Here is a 24326-nt window from a genome sequence, read left to right on the forward strand (position 1 = left end):
GTTCCCCTCCTGGGCACCTCCATCAGCATCCTCTTCTGCACTGAGGTTTGATCTAAGAGGAAAAGCAGACCCTTTGTTGGCTGCAGCCTTACAAGCTGACAGCACAGGCTGCTTCCTTGGGGGAGGGCTGGGTGGGCAGCAGTGAGAAGAAGCTCTCATCTTCCACAGTCCAAGCTGCCTTGCTGGGTGTGTTGCACCTAAGACTTCACATGTGCCTATGTCTGGTGGCAAAGTGATTTGTCCACTAGCAAAACAAGACTTAGAGCTTTGGCCTGTGCGCAGTCATGTGTTCTCAGACTATGGGTTAAAACATTGCGACAAGTTTATAAAATGGACATCTCTCCTGCAATCATTTATAAAGAGATCTGTTTCATCCATGAATTCTGCTTTTACCTGAAGAACTCTCCCCAAACAAGCCCACACTCCTGGGCAGAAGGCAATAAGCATGCTTGGTTTTGCACAAATCAGAGTCTGCTGTTGGGTTGGACTGGGGTTGGCTGGGATTTGGTGCATGGCATGCATTTAGATCTCACCAACCAGACTCAGAATCACTCGGGGACTCACAAGCTCCATTCAGAAGCTAGCAAAAGACAACTCTATCATTCATGATTATTAGATGCAAAAATCAAATTAAGCAATTAAGCTGAATTGAGAGAAATTGTTGCTATACACTTTTTACCATTGTGCAGTGCTGTCTCTAGTTCCTATGCAAAAGAAGGGATGTGGCTGAAAGTTTGCTGGCTTTCCCCCTTCATCAGAAGCTATTCCCCATCCCGTTCTGCCCCCAAATCAAAGGTGCTCTCCTGCTGGCAGCAGATGGCCCTGCCGCATCTGTGCTGGGTAGACTGTCAGAATGGGGTTACAGCCAGTGGGGCAGGTGCTGTCCTGGGGATAGTTCAAAGCACTCCCAAAATGTGCTGCTCTGTAACTGCAGCCATCAGATTTACATACGAAGCTACACCACCTAGTTAAGGATCTTTGTTGTACTGCTGAAATCTCAGTCAGGTTACCTCACTAAGGTCACAGGAGATTTCCGAATAATTTATCATAGTTGCTGGTGTCAAAGCACCCTAGACATTACAAGAGTCTGTTACAATAACTTCAACATTCAGTCTCAGCTCATCTCCCATTTTTGTTGCCTTACACCCACGTAGCAATAAAGAAGTGGACTCTTTGCTGAAGGCAAATCATCCCGCTCTCACATCCACCGCAATGCCTCATTTCTTTCTGATCATCTCATCACCAGTGCCAGAAAACTTCAATATATCTATAGCAATGTGTATGCATGAGCATAGGGCTTAAAGGGGAAATCTCATTAGATGTGGCCTGGCAGGACATGATTCACCAATGGTCTTCCAGGTGGTTAGAAGGTCTGCTGTCAACAAGCATTATGTTGGGAATAATTCCCCAGAAAATCCAAGAGATGCCTATTAGTAGAGTAATGGTAAGGGAAACTGTAGGGGAAATGCTAAATCATGGCCTGAAGCGGTGATTGAGCACCTGGTGGGAAGGCAAGGCCAACCCAGGGGAGCTCAGTTACATGTAATGCACCTGAGTGACTGGTAGGGGTGGATTCTGGCTCCACGTCTTCCTAGACCTCATTTAAGGGTTGGCAGCCTAGGTGAGGGCATCTTGTGTTGGAGATCTCTGCATGTGTGAGGCCTCCTAAAGGTAAGCAACTCTTTTCCTTTGTTTCTGTGTTTGTGACTGCTGCATCTGGCCTTGTTTTTATTTGCTGTAGCTAAATGCTTTCCCACTCTGCTGTTTTCATCCTGTTATAGCATTACAGAATCATATTCAAAAGATCTATGGTTAATGTGTGGCCTATTGGGATCTTGCAGCTTGAAAGTAAGCCAGGCTCGGGTCACAGAAGTGGAGAGCTGCAGGTGTTGCTTTGCACTCTCATCCTTTGCCCTCAGTAGAGCAGTGTTCCCCATAAAATGTAATTAAGTCTTCCTGAGCCCTTTCTGATGGTCAAGATGTTCTCTCCTCCCACCCATAAACTGCTTGCAAGATGTCACTCTTTCCCTGGGTGCCCAGCTATTTTCAGGTTCATCTCATTCACTTCATTACCATCTTGTGGACTGTAATGTTTGGACTCTAAAAGCTGAGGACTGGTCCCATATTGCATCCCACATTACAGATTGAGCTCCCTGCTCCTTGCTATGGGAAGGTGACCTCTGCAGTGGATGCTGCTGCAGCGAGTGCTCTCCTATAGGGAATGATTCTTGGCTTCCCACCCAAGCTCCAGTTTGAAGTGTCCACCCTTGAAATGACTGCAGGACTGCAGAGGGTGGTTATTGTATTTACAGAATGCTCCTGCATGCACCAATGAACAAAACTCACTTTCACACCAATGAACGCGAATGAGCTTGAAGCCAGTATTTTTCAATATGTGAGACTATTTGTGCAGCTACTTTGTGGCATTCCTTTTGCTCTAATTACAGCTACTTTTTCTTTCTTTGCTTCATTAATGAAAGAAGACACGTAAGGCTCAATTCACAAAGGCATTTAAGCATCCGACTCCTGCTGAAATCCCTGGTGAATCTCAGCAGTAGACACTCCCTCAACTCTCTGGTTCACAAAGTAGTGCTGGGGACCTGCATGGCATTACTTCTGCTTTGTACTAAGCTTGGGTGATTGAAGAATGAGAGCCTCTGCATTTGCAAGAGAATGTTTCAGTGACTGAAATATGAACAGGGAGGCTGATGATACCAGTTCTGTTTCACAGCTCTGCACGTGATGTTGTGGGTAACCTTGAATAAGTCACACCTTCTGTCTGCAGCCACCCGGCACGTCGCTGCCTTGTAAGTTTGTGAGCTTCTCTGCTTTCATGTTCACAGATAATCCAGTCTGGGCTTTCCAGAGGGGACTGGAGGTTTATGTCCCCTTTGGGATTCTTACTTCCTCAGTCTCTTTGAAAATGCCAATTTTAGAGATTACTGCAAGGAAAGCGCAACATGAACCAGAGCGGGCAGGAAGAGTCTGTCAGTCAACTTGGTATTTCCATCTTTAAAAACAGGAAAGAAGACGAGCAGAAAAACATCACGGGCAAAATTAATTGCCTTATGTTTATACTGGAGGATCTGAAGTTTCCCTCTAGAGTCACTTTTAGTCTGCACACATCTGTTCATAGGCAGGGCTGTGGTCTCCCGGTTCTGAGTGGCAATGTGTCTGTAGGCAGAACCTGTTGATTGTTTACCACTGCTGTTTTGCCTTGCATCTCTGTCAGACTTTCCAAGGGCAACGTGATTCACCAACAAAAGACTGTGCTGTGGTGGAAAGTGCTGGAGAGTGGACTGATCCTCCCCCACGTGTCACTGCTGCAGGGCACGGAGGGAGGACCCCAGATGCATTCTGGTGTATGGAACTAATAATGTTTAGTGTTCCTGTCGTGCCCTCAGTTGTACTGCTGGGTTGTACCGCACTCTGTATTCAGTAAATTGCAGGGAAAGAGGGCATTTAAAGTTTTTGTTTTCCTCCCTTTCAGATTTTACCTTTATCAGGCACACCAACTCTGGCCTCCCTACTGCAGAACCCAACTAAGATACAGGGAGAGGAAGCATTGCCACCTGGCATGGGAATTGCTGCTCTCATATCCTGCCCCAAACCCCTCTTTTAGGGGGTTTAAAGCAAACCCTCTGTTTCTTTTAGCTGCTTATGTTTTGCTTTCTTGTCTTTGTAGTGTTGTAACCTGCTTGTTCTCCAGTAAAGCCGAATCCAAAGGTGACTCATCCCATCCCACACCACTGTGGGGGGGTGCAGGTCCTGGTGTGCTCACTCGCAGCATGTAGCTGGGATTAGGAGGGGCAGGGAGCTGACATGGACACACAGGAGGTGCTTGTGGGCCTGCAAAAGCAAGCCATCAATTTCATCCCAAAGTGGTTTTAGTGAGAAGCCACACAAGACAAGGAATGAATTACTGAGCCCATTCATGCTTAGTGAGTTATTAAGTGTAAGGGCAAAGTCTGCAAGCACTCTCTGTGCTCAATGTCTGAGTTAATAAACCATCACTCAGAGACCAGAGAATCTGGCTGCAGCACTGAATGGTTATTATGAAACGTATTCTTCCTTCTACAAGTTGTGTTTGCTTGTTAGAAGATGCTCAGGATGTGCAATGCTTTACCCCATGCATATTCCTCTCTTTCTGTACCCATCACCCAGGTCTGCTGCCTTGATTCCTGCAGTCTGGTTTTACAGCCAGTGGCAGCATTACATCAGAGAGCATGCTTCAGGACAGCTTCTGGGTTTCTTGTGCAGCAAGCTTCATACTGGACACCTCTGAGACAGGGCAGAGGCTGTGAACAAGATGAAAGCAAAGAAATGGCTGCAGGCCCCTTCTCCACATGGGCTCGGTTGGGTCTCATTCTTTCTCCCTTCCTCTCCCTTATTTCAGAGCTGTGGGGTTTGTGATTTAGAGGCAGCACTTCAGGAAGACCCACAGTTCCATATATTTATACAGGCATCCATATAACTCAGGCTCTGGAAATACTTGCGAAGACTTTCAGGCAAATCTAATGCTCTGAGTCAGCAGCAATTTAAGGACTGAGCTCCAAAATGCTTTAAATTGTGTCATCTTTCAGTGCCTCTGCTTCAAGGTCTAGAAGTGCACTTTGGGGATGGTTGTATGAACTCGCTCATACACAGAAAATGAGGAACTAAATACCCTGAAAGTTCAGTGAGGACTCACTAAGTACAACCATCTTGCTTCAAGTCTTACTTTTGAGTGCTTCTCACTTGCTTCCAATTGTAAAGCTCTTCTCTTCCCTGTGCTGCTCCCACCTGCCTTCTTCACCTGCATTTTAGCCAAGACTAGAGAGTCGTCGTCTGTTACCATAAAAGAATGAGACTGTATCAGCATATCCTTGCAGAGATATTTATTTCACTGAGCACTGAGCAGAGGGAGGCCTAGAACATTTGTCTTCTATGCAGGGGCTGTTGCTTACCTAATATTTCTTCTAAGAAAGATCCTCTACCATCTCAGAGGTCCACAGGGCTTTCCAGTCCCATAAACCCAGTCCTCACAGCTAAAATAAATGGTAGTTTTTCAGACTAAGGGTTTACTGATGTATATAAAGAAGCCATATCTAAAGGAGAAAAATCCCATCGTCTTGGCAGTGAGAGTAGCCAGAATCATGGCCTAGTATGGAATCTAGCTTTGTATCTAGCTCAGTATCTGCAAGGGAGCTGCAGGAAAGAAGAGGACAGACTCTGTTGGGATAAGACAAGGGGGAAGTGCTTTCAAACTAAAAGAGGGGAAATTTAGCCTTCATGGAAGGAAGAAGTTCTTTATGACAAGGGTAGTAAAGAACTGGCACAGGCTGCCCAGGGATGAGGTGGGTGCTCCATCCCTGCAGGCTGGAGGGGCTGTGAGCACCTGATGGAGATGTGGATGTCCCTGTGCATTGGGGGTGTTGGATCTGCTGGCCTTTGAAGATCCATTCCAACTCAAACCACTCAATGAACATAAGACATTTATTATATTTTTTGTCTTTAAATGTTAGTGTCATCATTTGCATGGTCATCAACGCAGCTTGTCAGAAATAAATAGGTGATGCGTTTGGATGTTCTCAGAGAATTATTATCTAGGTTTCTTATTTTAATTTATTTTTGTCAGCATAATTGTCTTTAGTGCTTTTGGTGACAGAACTCTGCACATCTGTTATGTACTGTTTCTAGTCTGAGACATCAGTTTTTTGCCTGACAATATGCATGTATACGCATAGTAAAATACACAGTTTTCTTTCCAGCGCACCTTAGAATAATACAGTATGAGTGGATATCTCAGAATGAGGGATTTAAACCATATATTGAACCTACAGCTGTAGACTCTGTAGTGAACTGGTGATATTTTCAGTGATGCAGAGAGTTGCAGGATTCTTTCTTTTTCTTTCCAGTGAGTTTAACACAGCTCCATTCATTGCTCTTAGAAGAGCTTTGACGTTTTCCTGCTTGTGTGAAAATCCAGTTTTTTTCAAGTTAAATTCAACCTCTTTTCTCCCCCAGCCTGACAGCAGCTATGCTATACAGTACTTTCATGGCATATGATAACTAGCTCAGAAAGGACAAAGTGGCATTTTACAGCCGGGACTCTCTCTAGAACATAATTACATACCACGTGAAAGGCTCTGCTATTAAAGATGATCATCAACAAACTCGGATGGGGTCCACGTGCCTCCAACTTCCATTGATGTCCCAGGAACTCTGGGACACATAGCAGCATTTCATGAAGCCAAGATCCCCCCAAAATGAGCACACTGAGTTATTATTCTGCTCTTTTTATTAATCATCGTTGATGAAAATGGGTGGCATTTAATTATTTCTGCTTGCAATCAGTTCACAGCACCTGAAATTCTTCTTGGCTGAGGGCAACAGTCCCCATTTCAAACGCTGTTCCTAACAGTTCCCATTTGAAGGGGGGCTGGTGGTTTAAATACTTCTGCTAATTCAGAATTAGAACTTTATATGTGAGGATGAGCACAGAGGAGCTGTGAACTTCACAGGAATAGCACTGGGACACCCAGAGCTTTGTCCTGTTGGGTCTTGAACTCCCGGAAGGGCAGAAATTGCACAGTCTCCTTATGCAAGCTGCTCCAGTATCTGACTGCCCTCATGGGGAAAAAACATTTTCCTGATATCCAGCAGGAACTGCTCCTGTTTCAATTTACACCCTTTATCCTGTCCTCCCTCCCACTGCTTTGCTGCTGCAGCAAAGTGCCTGGCTCACCTTGCTGATGACCTGCTAGGTGCGGGTGTCAGCTCCCTGTAGCCTTCTCCTCTGTGAGCTGAACATGGCCCCCACGGTGTGTATGTGGGTTGTCAATGACACATGTTGGGGCTGTATCTATCTCAATGCCTGCAATACCTTAGGAAAAGCAGAGTGAAAAACTGTTACTATGGTCTCGCATTAGAATTCAGAGCAATTCAAAAATGAAATTAGCACAAAATAACCACAGACAAAATATGGTAATTAATGTCAATTACCCCGGTTGCTATAGAAACGTGACTGAAACTAGCGGAAGTTACCGATAAGTTCAAGGTGAACCACAATTGTAAGTGGTTGGCTTGGTCTTTTTTTCCTCTAGCAGATTAGGACTTCTTTAGCTCTTCTGGCTGACAACCAGTTATCGATAGAACTTAATCCACTTAATAAGCCCATAATCACTTTAATCCAGTTGGCTCAAAGTATTTTGCAACTGGTTGCTGTAGTTGATTAACAACTGTCTTTTAAGAAACAAATAAAAGCTATCTGTTCACTGCATGTGCATCAGCGTTTCAGGAAGAACTGTTTTCTGCAAGGCAGGATTGAATGTGTAGCAAAATCTTTGTAAATTATAAATGTATAACCCTGGGGCGCTAAGAGCTTTTAAGAGTCTTTGATTTCATTAACATGCACCAACTTCCCTTTAGCTTTTGCAACATGTAATCAGGAGCGTGCAAAGGAAACCTGACAAAGGACACCTCCTCCACCAGGTACCTTCAGCCGCAGATGTGCCCCTATTTCACTAGGAGCTGCTGCAGTGGTTGACTGAGAATTCTGTGGCCAAATGTTTGAAGATGTGTTTTCTTCTGGTTTGGAACATCTCCCAGCTATTTGCGAGATCTCTTTGTGAACTATAAATTCCTCCCCACTCCCCAAAATGCTATTCCTGAAAACTCTATTTCAAGCACAATTTATGGCTTGGATAACAAATAGAGATGTCTTTGCATCGTTCTGTTTTTGAACGGCACTTCAAAGTGTGTTAGCAATACTGGGCGACACATAATGGGGCATCGTAGGCTTTTTGAGATGCTGCGTCCCAGTGGAAAACAGTTCAGATGAAGACATGCTGACCATGTCTGTAATAAAAACACACTTTGTCAAGCACTTTCAGATCTGCTAGTGAAAAAGATCACTTTATAAAAGCTCGGCATTAGCAACTATAATGATTATTTGGTTGTTCAGCTCCAAGAAGTTTCTGTAGTCCTCTTAACTCAGGATTTATTGCCCTGTGATTTATGGGTCTCAGGTTTGGTTATAAATACCGTCTAGCCGGAGATTCTTCCACATCTGTGCAACACATCTGAGCTTGGGAGCAATTCTAAGAGTTCTGATGAACTGCCCCTCAGCAGATCATGAAGCTGAACCTTTAGAAGTTTTAAAGAAAAGGAATTCAGATGGATTTTCTGGATTCAGGCTCTACCTCATCATTTGAGCTTGCCTAAAGGGCAGTACAGAAGGATAGCTGGTGGGATTGATTTTGCCAGCTGAGGTCTCAGCTGTCACTTGCAGCACCTGGGAAGAGTAATCAGCTTGGGGCACATTTCCTGGCTTGTCTGAGTGTTTCTTACAGACACTTTTTAACCATTCCATACCAAGAGTAGATTTTGCCTCCGGACACTTCTGGCCATCACAAGGAAGTTTAAATACTGGCTGAGGTCATAGTGCCCTGTAGGAACCATTTTGGGGGCTATTTCTGCTTATTAAGCTTGGTTCCACAAGTTACTATTTGTTCCAGGCTGGAACAAATTGAATATAATAAAGACAACACAGATTAATGGCTGATTTGTATTTACAGCTGTAGGGAGTTTTCTTATTCTATTAAGTTTTCAGCTGAAGTTTTGTCTGAGTCAAACTTAAGATGTGAGTGAATCAAGACAGGGCTTCAACTGTAGATTGAAACTTGTATCTGGAAATTGGAGTCGAGCCCCCTGTGATCCTGGGTCCACTCCAAGCGAGGAAGACTTCATCTCTGCTTGCAAACAAAGGTCTGCACCAGCGGTAGGCTTTGAGATGAGCTGCTCTAGAGGCAGGATAAGGGGGAGTTCATAGGTAAAAACAAAAAAATGATATGGTTTAAAATGGATTTCAGTCAAATTAAGGTAGGATATGATATGGTTTGAGGTTTGGGAGATGTTTGTGCTGGGCATGGGGAGAGACAAGGTTAATGAAGGTAACCTCTTTTGAAGAACAGGAAAGCAAATCTGAGTAAAAGGTTTGGGATCAACTGAGAACACCTCCTCAAACTTAAAACTTGCCACGTGCTTTTCATTGCTTCATTATTTCAGCCTCTTTTTTATTAGCTTTGTTAGATCTATGCCAGTTATATTCTTGGAAGTCTGGGAAAAAATAAGTAGTTTTGAAAGCTCGTGTTATGAGTGGCTTCCTCCTGAAACTTAATTTTCCTCCAAAGTTTATACTTACACACATTCATCCAAATATTAAAAGAGGAAAAGAAATAACACCGAATGGAAAAGAAATAACACCGAATGAAAAATAAACTTCTGTGTAAAGAGGAGGTGTGAGTCAGACTCAACTTTGTGCTGTAGCTTCTTTCATCCGCTGCTCTTCACAGAGCAATAGGGTTCCAGGTTTATTTTCCCATGCAAACAGTGGCTGAAAATGCCATTCACCACTAACAGAGCTCTTGCTCATATCTCATTTGCTATAGCTAAGACTTATCTACATTATGTGTTCATTCCTGCAAATAAAAAAGGATGGATTTTTCTCTGTTCTACATGGAATGAACATTTTCTGTTTCTCCTTCAGGCGAATTATGTAGTAGAATTAATGGGCCTGTAAGTCCATAAACTAAAGTACATTTTTGAAGTGGGTTACTTGTACCTTGGTTAATATTGTGTATTATTTTATAGATGTAATGAAGGGATTAAAAACACCCAGCTTGAAGTGCTTTCAGGCTGCTCCTCAGGCTTTAAGATGATGTTTTATTTAATGCATTTGCAAGCTAGGGAAAGAGGAATGGTGTTACGTGCTTCTTTATACAGTTTTGGAAAGGAAAGGGTTTGATTTCAGTGGGTTTTATTTGAATAAAATATTTGAATAAAACCCATTTGAATGGGTTTTATTTGGAGGGAAAGTTCAGTCATAGAAGGGAGATGTGATCAGGAAGGGATGAAGAGGGACTGGAATGGTCAACAGGGCAAAGAACAGAAGGAATTCCCAGAGGAACTTAGTGAGGAACTGGCACAGGTTGCCCAGAGAAGTGGTGGTGCCCCATCCCTGCAGACACCCAAGGTCAGGCTGGATGAGACTCTGAGCACTGTTGGAGCTGTGGGTGTACCTGTTTGGGGGGGGGCTGGACTAGATGGTCTTTAAAGGTCCTTTCCAATTGGAACAATTATATGATGATTTATGAAAACAAAGAGGAAGAAAGCATTTTAATGAGTCTTTCCCAGATTAGCAAAGGCTTTGAAGAAAACATTTCTGTTAGGGAGGAAGGACTTCCCAAATGGGCTGGATGATGAGGGCGGTGATGGCCTCGATGCCCATAGCTGAGGTGTGCATTATCCCTTTGGTTGATTTTCAGCTCTGCAGCTGATATTAGTTTTATACAAAGATTATAGAGTGAGTGTTCCTAGACTGGAAGACGTGGGATTACTTTGTACTTGGGCCACTTTTGTTTGATCCTCATTAATTCCTTTCCTCCCAAAACAGTGACATCTTAAGAAGAAATACTGCAAATGTCTCATTCTCTGCACAAGGGCATAACTTCCCAGTGAGTTTGTTTTCTGCTTGCTAGCACTTAGTAATGCCTAAAAACAACTTCTACAAGAAGAAAGCACAAGGCAGCAACTCTTTGCCCATGCAATTACAGTGATTGTCTACACAAATCAAGTGTTTTTGTATGCAAATGGCCAGTAAGCATCTAGTGGATGCAATGGCTTGAATTTCAATTTGCAGTGAATAGAAACATATGCAAACACGTGTTAAAATGTGTATATATTAATATCTTACAATCATCAACCTCCTTTTCAAATATTATTTGGCTCACGTCATTTAAAAACTCTTCAGCGTGCCATATGTAACCTCTTACAAGTGAATAGTGATTCTTCTCAAAGTAATGATCACTGTTAACTCCCAGTCACTATAATGCTTCCAGATACGGTAGGAAGTGCGTTCCCAATAATTAGTAATTAGCAGTAACCATTTTATGGAGCAGAAAAGAGTTGATTACAGTTGTTTTATCAGATGGTACAATAATAGGGGGGAAAAAAAAATCTTGTTTCAGAGAAAGGAGGAAAAGGGATGATTTCACAAAGTTGGCTCTCACTTGCCAGCCGTCCATCACCAAAGCTACAGCTTCAGGGATCAGGAATTATTGATTTCAGGGGGATTAACTCTCAGCTACAGATAGTTCAGTTTCAGGGCATCATTTGTAAGCTGAGCTGTAGCCATAAACCAGCTGGCACTGGGGGCCTGATCCAAAACTCACTCAGATGACTCGGACAGCAATTTCAGGGGGATCTTCGGGTTAATAGGTCCCCAGCTGGGAGGGCAGCTTGAGAGAAGTCTCAGTTATCAGAGCATCTGGCACAAGGGAGAGGCCCATTTACAGAAAATTTCTTCAAGACACGAGAGAAGTGGTTTCTGAAATGAGGAAGGGGCTTCTTTCATCAAAGTGAGCCGGGTGCGTGCAGCTCACATTAATTCCTTCACAGCCTCTTCTGCCCTTTGAGCTGGCAGAGAAAGAAGAGCAGGTAAACATCAGGTCTGCTCACACCAGGCTCTCCCTTCTAACACTTACCGAGTTAATTAATTTTTGCTCAATTTGATTTGACATTCAGATCTGTGATGTGTTTATCCTTCTAATGGGCACTTCTCCCTTTTCCTTGCTGCCTCTAAAAGGTTTAATAAATGACGGAGAATTTTGGGTGGGTAATGAGCCTTTAATTTTGTACTTATTTATTCATTAAGCTTCAGTAGTATCTGGAAAACAACAAATTGAAAGGCTGTCTATATGTTCCTTAAAAAAACATATCAGAATTGCCTGCGGCCACGGGTCTCTTATTGCCTTTGCTCAAGTTAGACCTGAGCTATCTCAGGGATTACATTTGCTACTCTGTAATTAAGATATATATCATCATAATGAGTCATATCGCTATGAAAACCTCCATGGCCTACTCAGTCCTTGGGATTCCTCTGGGGACTTCAAACAATAATGCCAGGCAGATTTAGCTCTAAATGTCCTTGTGCAGACCTGAAATGAAACTCATTTCCCATTTTCAATCGGTCCCTGCACATTTCTGTTACTGAGAGCTCGAGCTCTGCATGGCAGCTGCAGAAGGGTCTGTTTCCCATTTGAAGCCCACAGAGCTTCTGTGTGGTCAGACAATTGTACAGTCATACGATTATACAGTCAATAGGTGAACAGAGGTTAAACAGATGTTTCGTACGAAAGATTATCATGATAGAAAGATAATCTATGATAAATGGAAAACGCTCGCTGATGTTGAAGGCTCACAGTAAACTCCACACAGGAGGGATCTCCAGAAAGAGATCCTGCCTTAGTGGAAGTCAGCCCTAAAATGAGATCTGGGCTTGGCTTCACCTCTTCTGGCAGCACACCTGAATTACCTTCACCTGTGCTCCCATAGCTGGCTCATTGCTTGCCTCAGGTGGTGAATCAGATGCTCAGGCTGTGATCAGCAGTTTCCCATACAGCTTCCCTTAATACTGGTGCAGAAATGGGTATGGATATTGCTATGGTAATGCAGAAGAGAATTAATGATTTAACAAAAGAGGAAGTAAAGACAGAAAAGAAGGAATAAGGCAGTGAAATAAGAAACATGTAAGACAGTAGTAGATACTGAAATGAAGGGAGAAGAGTTGGGGGGAAAGAAATACAGATCACAGAGCCAGTCCTCCAAAGCACCTTGCTTCAGTGAGCATCAAGATGGGACGAGCCCTGCTAAGATCTGGTTAGACAGTTCCTATGAACTGCAGACAGCAAAGTCTGCCCCACAACTGTAATTTTAGATCTGGTGATGTTAGCAGAAGTTGGCAGACAGCTGGATACCAGCAAGAAAGCTGACTGGGAAATAGTATTTTTTCCCCACAGATCATTTCTTCACAAATAATACTGAACTGCGAGAAGGAAATTTTCCATTCATGGAAAAAAAAGCAAGCAAGCAACCAACAAAAGACATTCTGTCCTACAAACAGGCAGGATTTAAAGGAGTTGTATTTTATGTTATTAATCTATGCTGTTCTAGAGTACTAATGCTGCCTCCAGAAGGACCTTCTTCCAACATCCCACTTCACTGAGCCATCTCCAGGAATATCCCAGGTCTTTCTGGGGCTGCCCTTCCACGCAGCCCTCCTGCTGCCATGCTCTCAACTTCTTTTCTCCTCCCTCCTCCTTCTGCCTCCAACTTCTTTTTTCCTCCCTTTTATTCTTCACATTTACATGTGGCAGACGCCCGAGGTGGGGACTGCTGGAGAGGCAGCAGCAGTACAGTATGAATGGTACAGATGCACTGTAAATGAGTAAGGTTGGAATTCAGAAAGGAGCAGGGCTAAATGCCCTGGAGATGTCCAAAGATCCCCAAACAGCTCTTTACATCTTGCAGTCTGATAATCTGCACGCAGATTCTTGTTTCCCAAAGTACCTTCATTTTCCCTTCTATCTTAGAAGTGGTTTCTTGCCTAATTCCTCATGTGATACCACACTTTCAATGCTCTGTACGTGTGCATGTGAGTAAATGTGTGTGTGTACAGATTAACCCCAAGATTTGCCCCAGAATTGTTTTCTATTCTATGCCCATCCATACTTTCCTACTGTGCAGCTCAGCTCTCGGGGATCTCTCAGCTAATCAGCTGATACACACTTGTTATTGTAACCCTATAATTTTACCTAGTGGGTGGCTCTGGCATGGCTGACAGTAATGGGAAGGAACATAATGTTGTGATTACTAATTGTTAGAAGGAATGTCGCTTTTTACCTCTGCATGCCGGTCTGTGGGTACATTTTGTGCCCAATTTCTGTGATGTCGTTCATAGCTTCCATAAGCATGATGCTTTTCACTCCTAATGACAGCTTTTCCAAAGCTAATTGACTTTTGCTGGCTATCTTTGCTATTTTTCACCTGCCATACACTGTACGGGGCTGATTTACTTTGGAATACTTATGATCCATTGCAGGCTTGGAGATCTACCACCCCAAATACCTCTTCTCCCCATTCAGGCAACTAATACTTTCACAACTGGCAGCTTGAACGCAAGTGATAACTATGTTAATAACCTTAATAATTAATAATTATTCTCATTTGCAGTGCTCACTTGCCCTCCTGGGCCAGGAGCAGCAGGTCCATAGCCCATGATGCTGGTGGGTGCTGTCAGCACCAACCTGCAGCACCTTCTCCTTGTGTCTCACTGCCCTCTTGCTGTCTTTGCTCAATCCCATGCTTTGGATCCAGGCTGGGATGGATGGCACTGCCTGATTTGCCGTTTGTTCATCAGTGACAGATTTCTTTTTAGTTTAAAAGCCCAATTGTTTACCACAGCATTTCAACATTTCCCTCATAATTGCATTGCCTAGAAATCAGGCTGTGCACGCAAAGCAGGAAGCCAGATGCATCCACCCTGCTGCTAATACAAGAGCCCACCCAAACAAGCCAAGAGAGCCCAGCACACACTGAGAGGAGAGAATGCAGCAGAGTTAGCAGGAAGGCTGCAAAGGAGAGGCAGAAGGAGATGCCCAAGCATCTGAGCTCCCTCCATGACTCCAAAGGGACCTCCCAGGCTACGTGACTGTTTCTCATCCTGCTGTGTCTGGTGGCAGCTCCTCCACCTTTAGTGGCATCTTTTGGGGCAGAAACTGAACTTTTTAGGGAGGCTTTTGATGGAAAAGTTCCACCATCCCTGCTCAGCCCACAGCATGCAGCACCTTCCTGCTGCCTCAGACATCTCCCTGCGAGCTCCGCCTCACCATCGGAGCTGCTGAAGGCAGCATCAGAAAGGCATATCTGTGCTCACCCAGTGTGGCAAGGAATAATAAAAGGGGGGGGAAAAAAGATGCAGGCTGAATATTATGCCTGAATTTTCCATTATTACTATATCACTGTGTCAAAATTGAAAGCAATGTAAGATTTCTCAAGAGGGGCCATCCATAATGCATTGCAGAGCTGTGTGTAGGTGTTTTATGAAATGTATTTTATTCAAACCAGTATATACAACACTAACATTATTGAAAGAAATTGAAGGCCCAGTCTTCTCTCCTTAAAATATTCATTATTCATGTTATAGTCCTTTAACAAAAACTAAAGACAAATACATATTCTTTTTTTTTCCTTTTTTTTTTTTTTCCCCATTCAGACTTACCTGCTATTCATCTTTGGTGTCCAGTGGAGATGAAATGTCCTCTTATTATTCTTGCATTAGCTTCTGACAGTTCAATTTCTCTGAGTGCTGTGTTTGAGACAACCCTTAACAAATAGCCACGTAGGTAATTGCTCTGATCCAAATTCCTTGCCAAATCCTTTAGATCTAATGTAGATGGCAGGCAGTGGGATGTTGACACATTCTGATTCAGCCCTAGCAGCTGACTCTGTGAGGCTTTTTCTTTTGATAAATATTATTAGAATAGCTTTCAACACATGCACACTTTCATTCTCTCCTTCCCAACAGGGTCCTGCAAAGGCATCGTGCCAGAAATGCTCCACAACCTCGTCTCTGACTTCATTTCGCATCACAGAAATGATGAAGGGTATTTTGTGGTTTTAAATTGCTATTACTTTTCAGGTGACTTTTTGAAAGAGAGATCATCTCATCCATTCGTATAACTTACTAGCAGCCCAAACACCTAATAACTGCTGTAAAGCTGTTGTAAGACAACTTCATCTCCAACAAGTTCATGGCTATCCTGTATATTACGTTTTTCCCCGATGAGGTTTAAGGAACTCATTTGATAGAGTTTTCACTTGGAAATATCAGATGTTTGCCAAGACCAAGGCTCTCCTGGGTGAAGCACTGTGCATTCCAAAAGCAAAAGCTTTCTGCCTTACACCAGTCTGAAAGAGGTTCGATAGGAGAAAAAAGGAGCATCAGAGCTTTAGAGAGGGGAAACTGAGGCAGGAAGATGCTATGGACCGTGCTTCTTGTATCATGTTTAGAGGTCTGAAGCGCCCAACTTGTTTTCAATGGTATCTAAATTATTTTCATGATCTTTGAAGGGGATCACCCTGAAGGGCCCATTTTCTCAGGAAGCTTGTGGTAGAGGTGCAGGGTGACACAGCTACTCCTCCATTTTAATCACAGGCTCATTAGCTCTTCTACACACTGCCATAATTTGGCTTTGTCCCCCCCAGTGGGGTTTTGTGTTCCAGAAGATTTTGCCTGTGATGAGTTGCTATTGATTTTCCCAGGGTGCCATTAATCTTTCGAGCACTTTTAAAATAAAAATCCCTCTGGATTATAAACACGTCTGTACCTTTTTGTCACTGAAATCAGAGCTGAAGATGCTGTCTCCTCCCTGACCCATCTCTCTCACCTTTCCCTTGGCTAGGTGTACTTACATCTATCAAACAAATGCAACGAGCCCTCTGGCAGCAAAAGCTTAATAACAAGGGATCAGAACCTTCAGAAAGACAAAGGGAGACAGACTGCCGAGCTGCTGCAGCTCCTGCTCAATGCAGGGTGTTGTGTGGGAGCAGTCCCAAAAGGGAAAGTGCCTTTAGTTCCCAGGGAGCCGAAGGAAAAATGCTTTTCCATCGGGATTGGTACTTCCATAGACCCTGCATTTACTTTTGGTCCCTGGAGAGAGGAGAATAATATGTGCCATAGAGCATGAATGAAGAAGACTTCTTTGCATTTGGAACACCGCATCCTATGCGTGTGCGCAGGTGGAACTAGGAATTGCTCACAAGCAGGAATTAGCTTTATTTTCCTCCTTGTTCCAACCTAAATTGGAGTGCCAGAAATGTCTGTCTAGAACTGCAATGTAAATATTGAACTGATGCATAAAGATTACTGCCAGCGGGTGATGTCTTAGCAGAACACGGATGTGTGCCGTGGACTGAGAGCTGTTTGCATTGTGTTCACACACCAAAATAGTGCCTGCACAACACAGTGCCACACACAGCTGTTTAGAACTGCCCCAGCAGATCCTCCTTCCATTTGGCCATAGACATGTTCTGGGAAGGCCTGAGTGCAGGTATTGGTTCTTTGTTGTCAGAGGTGAAATTCCTGATGGGAGGGAAATCATTTACTCATATGTTACCTATCTCCAAGGCTCCAGAGACCTGGAAAAGGCACCATTCAGTATCTCCTGAGCACCATGGGGAGCTGGCACCAGTAGGAGATCTGTACCTACTATCTGAGCCATGATTGATTGTCCCTCTATACTCAGTGCTGGTACGGTGTTCAGTGTTGGGCTTTTCACTGCAAGAAAGATGTTGAGGTTCTGGAGCATGGCCAGAGACAGGCAATGGAACTGTGAGGGGTCTGTAGCACAATTCTTATGGCGAGAAGCTGAGGGAACTGGGATGGTTCAGTCTGTAGAAAATGAGGCTCAGGGGAGACTTTATCACTCTGTACAACTGCCTGAAAGGAGATTGTGGCAAGGTGAGGGTCAGTCTCTGCTCCCAGATAACAGCAATCAGACAAGAGGTAATGATTTTAAACTGCAGCAGAGGAGGTTCAGGCTGATATTAGGAAATGAGTGGCGATGCAGTGGCACAGCTGCCCAAGGAAGTGGTACAGTCACTGTGTCCAGAGGTGTTCAGGAACTGTGGGGATGTGGCACTAAAGGATGTGGTCAGTGGGCATGGTGGGATGGGTTAGTGTATGGGAGATTGGTAATCACAGCCTGAACCTCTGATTAATCAGCTGAGGCAAGTATGGGGTCAGCTGTGGGAGCACAGGTGAGAGTGATGTAGCTGTGCTCCCGGAAGGGGTGGAGCTCGACTCCATCCCCTCTGAGACCTCATTTAAGGGCTGACTCCCACTGAAGCAGTATCTCTTGGAGATCGCTCACCAGTGAGGACTGCCCCAGCTTCTTCAGCCAAGGCACCACCATTGGTGAGTTTTCCTTTACTTATATTTACTTATACCTTCTGTACATTTGTTACCATCTGTATATTAATAACCAATACAGTTAGTGTCAGTCTTGGTGATCTTAGCGGTCTTCTCCAACCTTAATAATCCTGTGATTGTTCCCATACTACCTCTTCTCTCTCATTTAGCATACAGATATTTTAAAGCACGTGAAGCATTGCTTAGAAATTTCCAGCACAAGGGAAATTCTATCTGAATTTTCTGAGTCATCTGCACGTGCACTTCTACATCTGATCTACCAGTTAAGTAAAATGTTAGCATAGCCCTTGAGAGAGGCAATAAATGTAACTGTGCATTCGCACAGACAGTGGAAGAAGGCACCTGAAAAGCAGTAGCTGCATTGCACAGCCCAGTGCTGCAGGACGAGAGAAGAGAGTCCATGAAATTATTATGGTTCCCATTGTCATTTGGGTGGTGCTAGGCATTATCAAACACATCAAGTTACATCTGTTATTATTCTAGGAGGAAAAAAAAACAACACTTTTTTAAAATTTTTGGTAGAAAAAAGATATTATGTATGTAAATGTAGTGTATTTATCCATTTTCAGCTACCAAAAACTTCTTAGTCATTTTTTCCTATAGGGTTTAAGTGATTTTGGGGTCTGATAAAGCTTGAGAAAGTCTGTTCACGAGAGCAGAAAAGGCTCTCTTGTACAAGGGCAAAAGTATCTTCCAAATCTGAGGGGATGTAAAGCTTTAAAAAATAACTAAGATTTCCTACAAGTGCCTCATTCACAATAGGCTTTCATAATATGGTTATGCTAAGAGGAAATGAATGCCTCTCATTTGAGGCTATTACCACAAATGAATTAAGTGAGCAGATACCTTTTGGAGACTAGTTTTAAAATCTGGATTCATCTCAGAAACTGAGCAATTCCAAAATGTTCCTGTTAGCACGATGGCACAAGAACATGATATGTAGTACAAGGTTCTGGTGCCCAGGTCAGGACAACACTTCTGCATATTTAATGTGTATGTGCTGCACTCAGGCTGCACTTCATTACCAGTGGATTTGGCAGGATGTAGTCGGCGACTTTATGGCAAAATAAACAAAATGAAAAGATGCTATTTTTGAAAATCATCTGAAATAACAGACTTGGAGTAGTCCCAGTAGCTGCCATCCTGACCCTACTGAAATCAACAGAAGATGAGCGCTAAGCAGATGTGCTGGCCTGGATATGCGTGAGCAGCTTCACTGCTCTCTGGCTCTGTTTCTTCACCATTAGTCTGTTCTCAGAATCAGGTTGGAAGAGTGTGCATAGAATCAAATTACAATTGATTATCTTGGCTAAATATGTTTACTGAATCATATAACTGAGATAGTGCATGTAAATCTAGATATGGTTTATGCCTTGTTCAACATGAACGCACTGTTTTTCCTCTAAGAATCCTGAAGTTCCTTTGTTAGAGGACCTACTGCTTCTCAGTAAGTCAATGCTGTGTCCAGGAAAGGATTGCTTGTGGATTTAAACCAACCCTGTACTTATACAAACACTTGTTTAGTCCAAAGGACAATTCAGGGACCTTCAGCGGATAAAGCTGGAGCTTCGTTTGTTACCCAAAAACGTTTTGAGTTTGTAAAAATAACTAGGTTAGTTTGCGACAAATTCCTTCAGCATAAAAATTAACAGCAAGGATAAAAAACTTCTTAAAAAACCTAGCCTATGCGTTCAGTCCATGAACATAAGGATTTATAACCTTGTTAGCAATTAATATCCACTCTTCCTGCAGTAACTTCTCATTATAGCGGGCTTTTGTCTCTGTACTCTTTTTTAAATAGCATTTGCTGGATGCATTACGATTTCCTGGTAAGAGATATTAAGGCTGAATCTTGTCACTAATTTGACAAGGTGGTCGCTGTGTTTCAGCCACTTGCTTTGATATTATCATTAAATGTACAATAAAGCTGCTAATTCCTTAGCTGTTCTGCTCAACACACACAGAAGGGCTCTCAAACCAAGGACAAAAAAAAAAAAAAGGGTAGAATATAACTTGACATGGAGACCAGTTTATTAGATCCTCTGTAAGTACATCTGTGGATAAATGTGTCTCTTGTGTTTTCTCAATATTTGAAACAAGATGATACAGAGAAGGGCACGCAGCCCTCAGCCCTGTGAGACTCAGCTACTGCATAGTCATAAAATAAAGATCTTTCTATTGCTTTCCACATCAAGTATCAACTGCGTGGAAAGGCACATAAGGGCCCGCAATCAGTTGTTTAATTAGATTTAAATAAGAAAATAAGAAAAAAACACAGACATTCAGACAGCCTACTTGTGCGGAACTGATATGCTTGATTTGTGAGAATTATGGGCAGTAATCAAATTATCATTTCCATTAGATTTTTCACTTCCACACTTTCTGTAACTCAAGTGATTCATCTCGTGGGTGAATATAGAGACACAGACAAATGCTTGAAAATGCTTTTTGGAGCTGTTTGTGCTTAATTTGTCACATAACAAGTTCATCTCACCTAATTCTGCAAGAGCTGAAGCTGTTATTACAAAGACGTACAGAACACCATGGCCACCCAGCAGCAGAGGGAAGAAGAAACCGGGCTTGGGAAAAGGATGCTAAGAGACAGCAGTGTGATCTCCTGCACCTCAGGGAGGGATGAAGATCAACAACTGGAAACAAACAGTTACAGCTCTTTCCTTATCATTTATGTGACAAATTCCTGGAGTATTATTAATTTCTGGTGATACTTGCAATCAGTCGATCTCATTCATTTTTTAAGTTGCTCTTATTTGCGGTGAATGGATCTGTTTCTCAGCTGGATAGCTGCATTCATTTTGCAATAATGGTGTTTGTTTGACATCTGAGAAATTAACAATGCAAATGCCTCCGTATCTTCACAACACATTTAAAATAAAATATCTCCTCATGCAGAATTGATGGCATTGACTGCAAAAAAAAAAAAAAAAAGAGCTCTATAATAGTCAAAGCATTTTTCAGAGCCCATTGTAATGCTAGGCACTTGGCTATGGGGAGCTGATTGTCTCTTGTCTCTCAGGGCCCTGCTTTGCTCCCCCAGAAAGTGAGGGAATCCTCTGCAAGGTGTAAACCAGGATGTGGCCTTCTCTGCAGTGGATGCAAACCTGTGCCCAATGGTTCCCGAGCAGCTTTGCCTCCAGATGGGACCAGATAACCCCAGAGGACCTCAAGCACCCCAATACTGGGCATTCCAATGCGAATTTGGCAGTTATGCTTTGTAAGTCAGATTCATGTGGTAATACGAGAAGCTTATTGACAATAAAAGATTTTTTAATGCTTGTATTCACAAATAAGTCTGGAAATGTTTAGCGAACACTGAAAGTAGAAAGGAGAAGAAAAAATAAATGGAAGGTGCTATATTTAAAAAAAAACCTCAGTATATTTGAACACGAGTATTAGTATTAATAGTAGCAGCAGCAGCATTTAGGGGCTGGAATGTAGTTTGTTAGCATACAGAAATAATGGTGGATCACGTTCCTGCCCTGTCTAACAAGAAAGCTCACTGCTGTTCGTACTGCACAGTAGATGCTGACCTCCCACTTCCATAATCCACTTATACTTGCTCGTTTCTCCTCTTGTGTTGTTCCGATAACCCCGAGGAAAGCCCTTTGTTTTAAAAGCCATTGATAAATTGTCATTTACTGGAGGCAATAAATGCCTTAAAAATTTGCATAATGTTTTTCCTGGTCATTTAAGGCCGTTGCATATTACATTAAACCTTAAATGGCAGATTTTTATTATGCATTAAGCCACAAATAGCATTACGGATCCACCAGCCTCACTGGAATATTTTCTGTTTTCCAAAATTTAATTGTGTTACAAGCCAAGGCAGCTCATAAGCTTTAATAAACCTCATTACTAAATTGGGATGTTGAACTGGCAATTGCAGATCACTTACATTAACTAAAATAGACACGTTGCATTGCCAGCAGGCCTGTGAGCACTGAGGGGTTGGGAAAGGTCTCCAGGGGTGGACTGAGGACCTGTCCAGCTTGAAGAGCACTTAAAAGCTTGGATTCAGGTCTTCTCCATGCTTCCAAGACTGGTATTGCAAGCAACGTGTGTATTTGTCACAGAGTCATAGAAGCATCTGAGTTGGTAAGGACCCTTAAAGGTCATCTACTCCAACCCCTCTGCAGGATCAATAAAATAAACTCCGGAATATATTTATAAACATATACAAACTCCAGAATAACATCTTCCTTCAAAACCTTCTTGAGGCAGAGGGATGTAACAGCTGCAGGATGATGCGACAACTGGCACAGGAACAGCTGATGTCCAGGTGAGAAGGAGGGAAGAGGACTTTGGGAAACTGCACCTGGGATCATGGGTCACTGGCGCTAGTAAATCAACCAGGGCCATCAGTGATAGCTGATGTCACCTGAGAGCTGCTTCAGGAGCCAGTAAGTCCATTGGAAGTCTCTTGTGGCCATCAGATGGCTTTGAGTCAGAGCCCAAGGTCAATCTTAGCTTAAATTTACCTGGCAGTGCAATTTGTCCTGATGTGAGTAACTGAACTCAATAACAAATGCTTGACTGTCTTGGACCACCTCACCGCCTAAATTAACTTGCTCAGCTGGACATTCAAATAAAGCTGTTTTAAGAATGCAGTGTACCATAGAAAGCAATTTGTTTCTTTAAGATTTAGGACCAAATGCTTGGTTTGATTTTGATTTTAGAGAAGGCAGCAACTGGCAAAGTGGGTAATTTGAAACTTAACATATTTCTCCTCCCTGAGATCTGAATGCATTAAAATTAGGTGCAAAGTGCTTCTAATTTGTCAGTCATTCCTTGTGTAATTTTATTCCTCCCAGAAAATTGCTTCTGAGTGTGCTTCTCCCTTCCTCCACTTCCCTTCACCGCACCGGGCTCTGTCCCTGCTCCCATCTTTGTGCTGTTCCATGGTGCCAGCTGCTGCCCCCAGGTGACACCTCCCTCTTGCCACCTACAGAAGGACTATGCAGGCAAAGTAATGATAAAGGGGCAACCAAAGGAGCCTTCCATCCAACAGACAGCTGTATGGTAACTGTTGAGTCATGGCTTGAACCACTGATTGAGCACTGGGGGAAAGGACCCAGTCAGCCCTGGGAGCACAGGTGAAGGCAATTCAGCTGTTGGACCAGAAGGAGTAGAGCCTGGCTGTACCTCTCTTAGACCTCATGGAAGGGCTGACTGCCACTGGGGAAGGATCTCTTCTTGGAGATCTTTCCCTTGTGCAGGTCTGGATTTTTGGAGATGGGTGAGCACTTTTCCATGGTAACACCATTCCATTTGCTTTAGTCCCTTTGCTATTGCACTCCTGTGTTACCCTTCCACGGTGTTGACCTTTCTGACTGTTACAGGCAGCCTACACAACCAAAGTTGAAATATCCTCAGGAGCAGAAGGAACAGAGCTATCCAAACACCTCTAAGAAAAATAAAATGATTCTGATGTTTCCCATAAAACCTGTTAAGTACCACAAAAGGCACACTTCAACCTTCTCCTCTCCTCAAGTTCCATCTCACATCTACAGCTAAGGAAGTTCAGATTGATTCCTGGTTTAGAAGCATCAAAAGTGTATGCAGCGTGGCATAAAACCTAAGCAAAACACATCAGTTCTCGGGGTTTGTCAAAAACTCCTGCATTTACATCTGTTTCACAGAGCAGTTTGGGAAGGTTCATAAGTCTGAGCCCATGTTTCAGGGCTGCATTTTGTGCAAGCTGTGAGGAGACAGACAGTTACCTGCTTGCTTCCAGAAGAGTCAAACACAACCAGATGGTGGGTGCAGCTCTGCATTGAATGGAGATACCAGGGGTAACCTTCACTGAGCAGCCCCACTTTCCAACTCTGCTGCAGCTCTACAAACTCAGGTAATGAGTAATTAACCCTCTGGAACCACAAGAGATCAGCCTAGCAGTAACATGTAATTGTTAGAGAATGTGACTGTCTGCAGCTTGGTCATAAATTCTGCTCAGAATTTAAAGGTACTGTTGTTATTTACAATTGGAGACCCCTTAAGCTCAGCCTGAGCTGCTTTGACGATCTGATAGCAGCTGCCTTCTCTCTGATGCAGAAGTGTTGGTTTTGCTGTCGTGGATTGGTTACTCTCTGAAAGAGGCCAATATCAGCTCAGGGTAAAAATCTGCTACTGTAGTAACAGGTGTGCAGTGCTGCAAAGGGACAGATGCAAAAAAAAATAGGGATGAAATAACAAGAGAAATTCCTTTTGAGGGTTTCATCCCTCTGATGTTCCTTTATCATCTGAGTTTTGAGCACTCTGATGAGTTCTTGTAACCACAGTGCTAAAGTCACCCCTAAGTCCAGCACAGTCTGGGCTCCCTGACCTCTCAGCAGTTTTGGGATTTCACTGTTTCACTGCCTGACTGCATTCTGCATGCAGCAGCTTTTCCTGTCTCCTCATCATAGACTGAGCTGTCATTAATGGCACTGAGTGCCCCAGTGTTTCTTGTGTTGTGTGGTACACAGAGAAGAGTATCTGTCTTCAGGTCCAACCTCTG

This window comes from Excalfactoria chinensis, chromosome 15, assembly GCF_039878825.1.
Source record: "Excalfactoria chinensis isolate bCotChi1 chromosome 15, bCotChi1.hap2, whole genome shotgun sequence".
NCBI classification, from domain to species: domain Eukaryota; kingdom Metazoa; phylum Chordata; class Aves; order Galliformes; family Phasianidae; genus Excalfactoria; species Excalfactoria chinensis.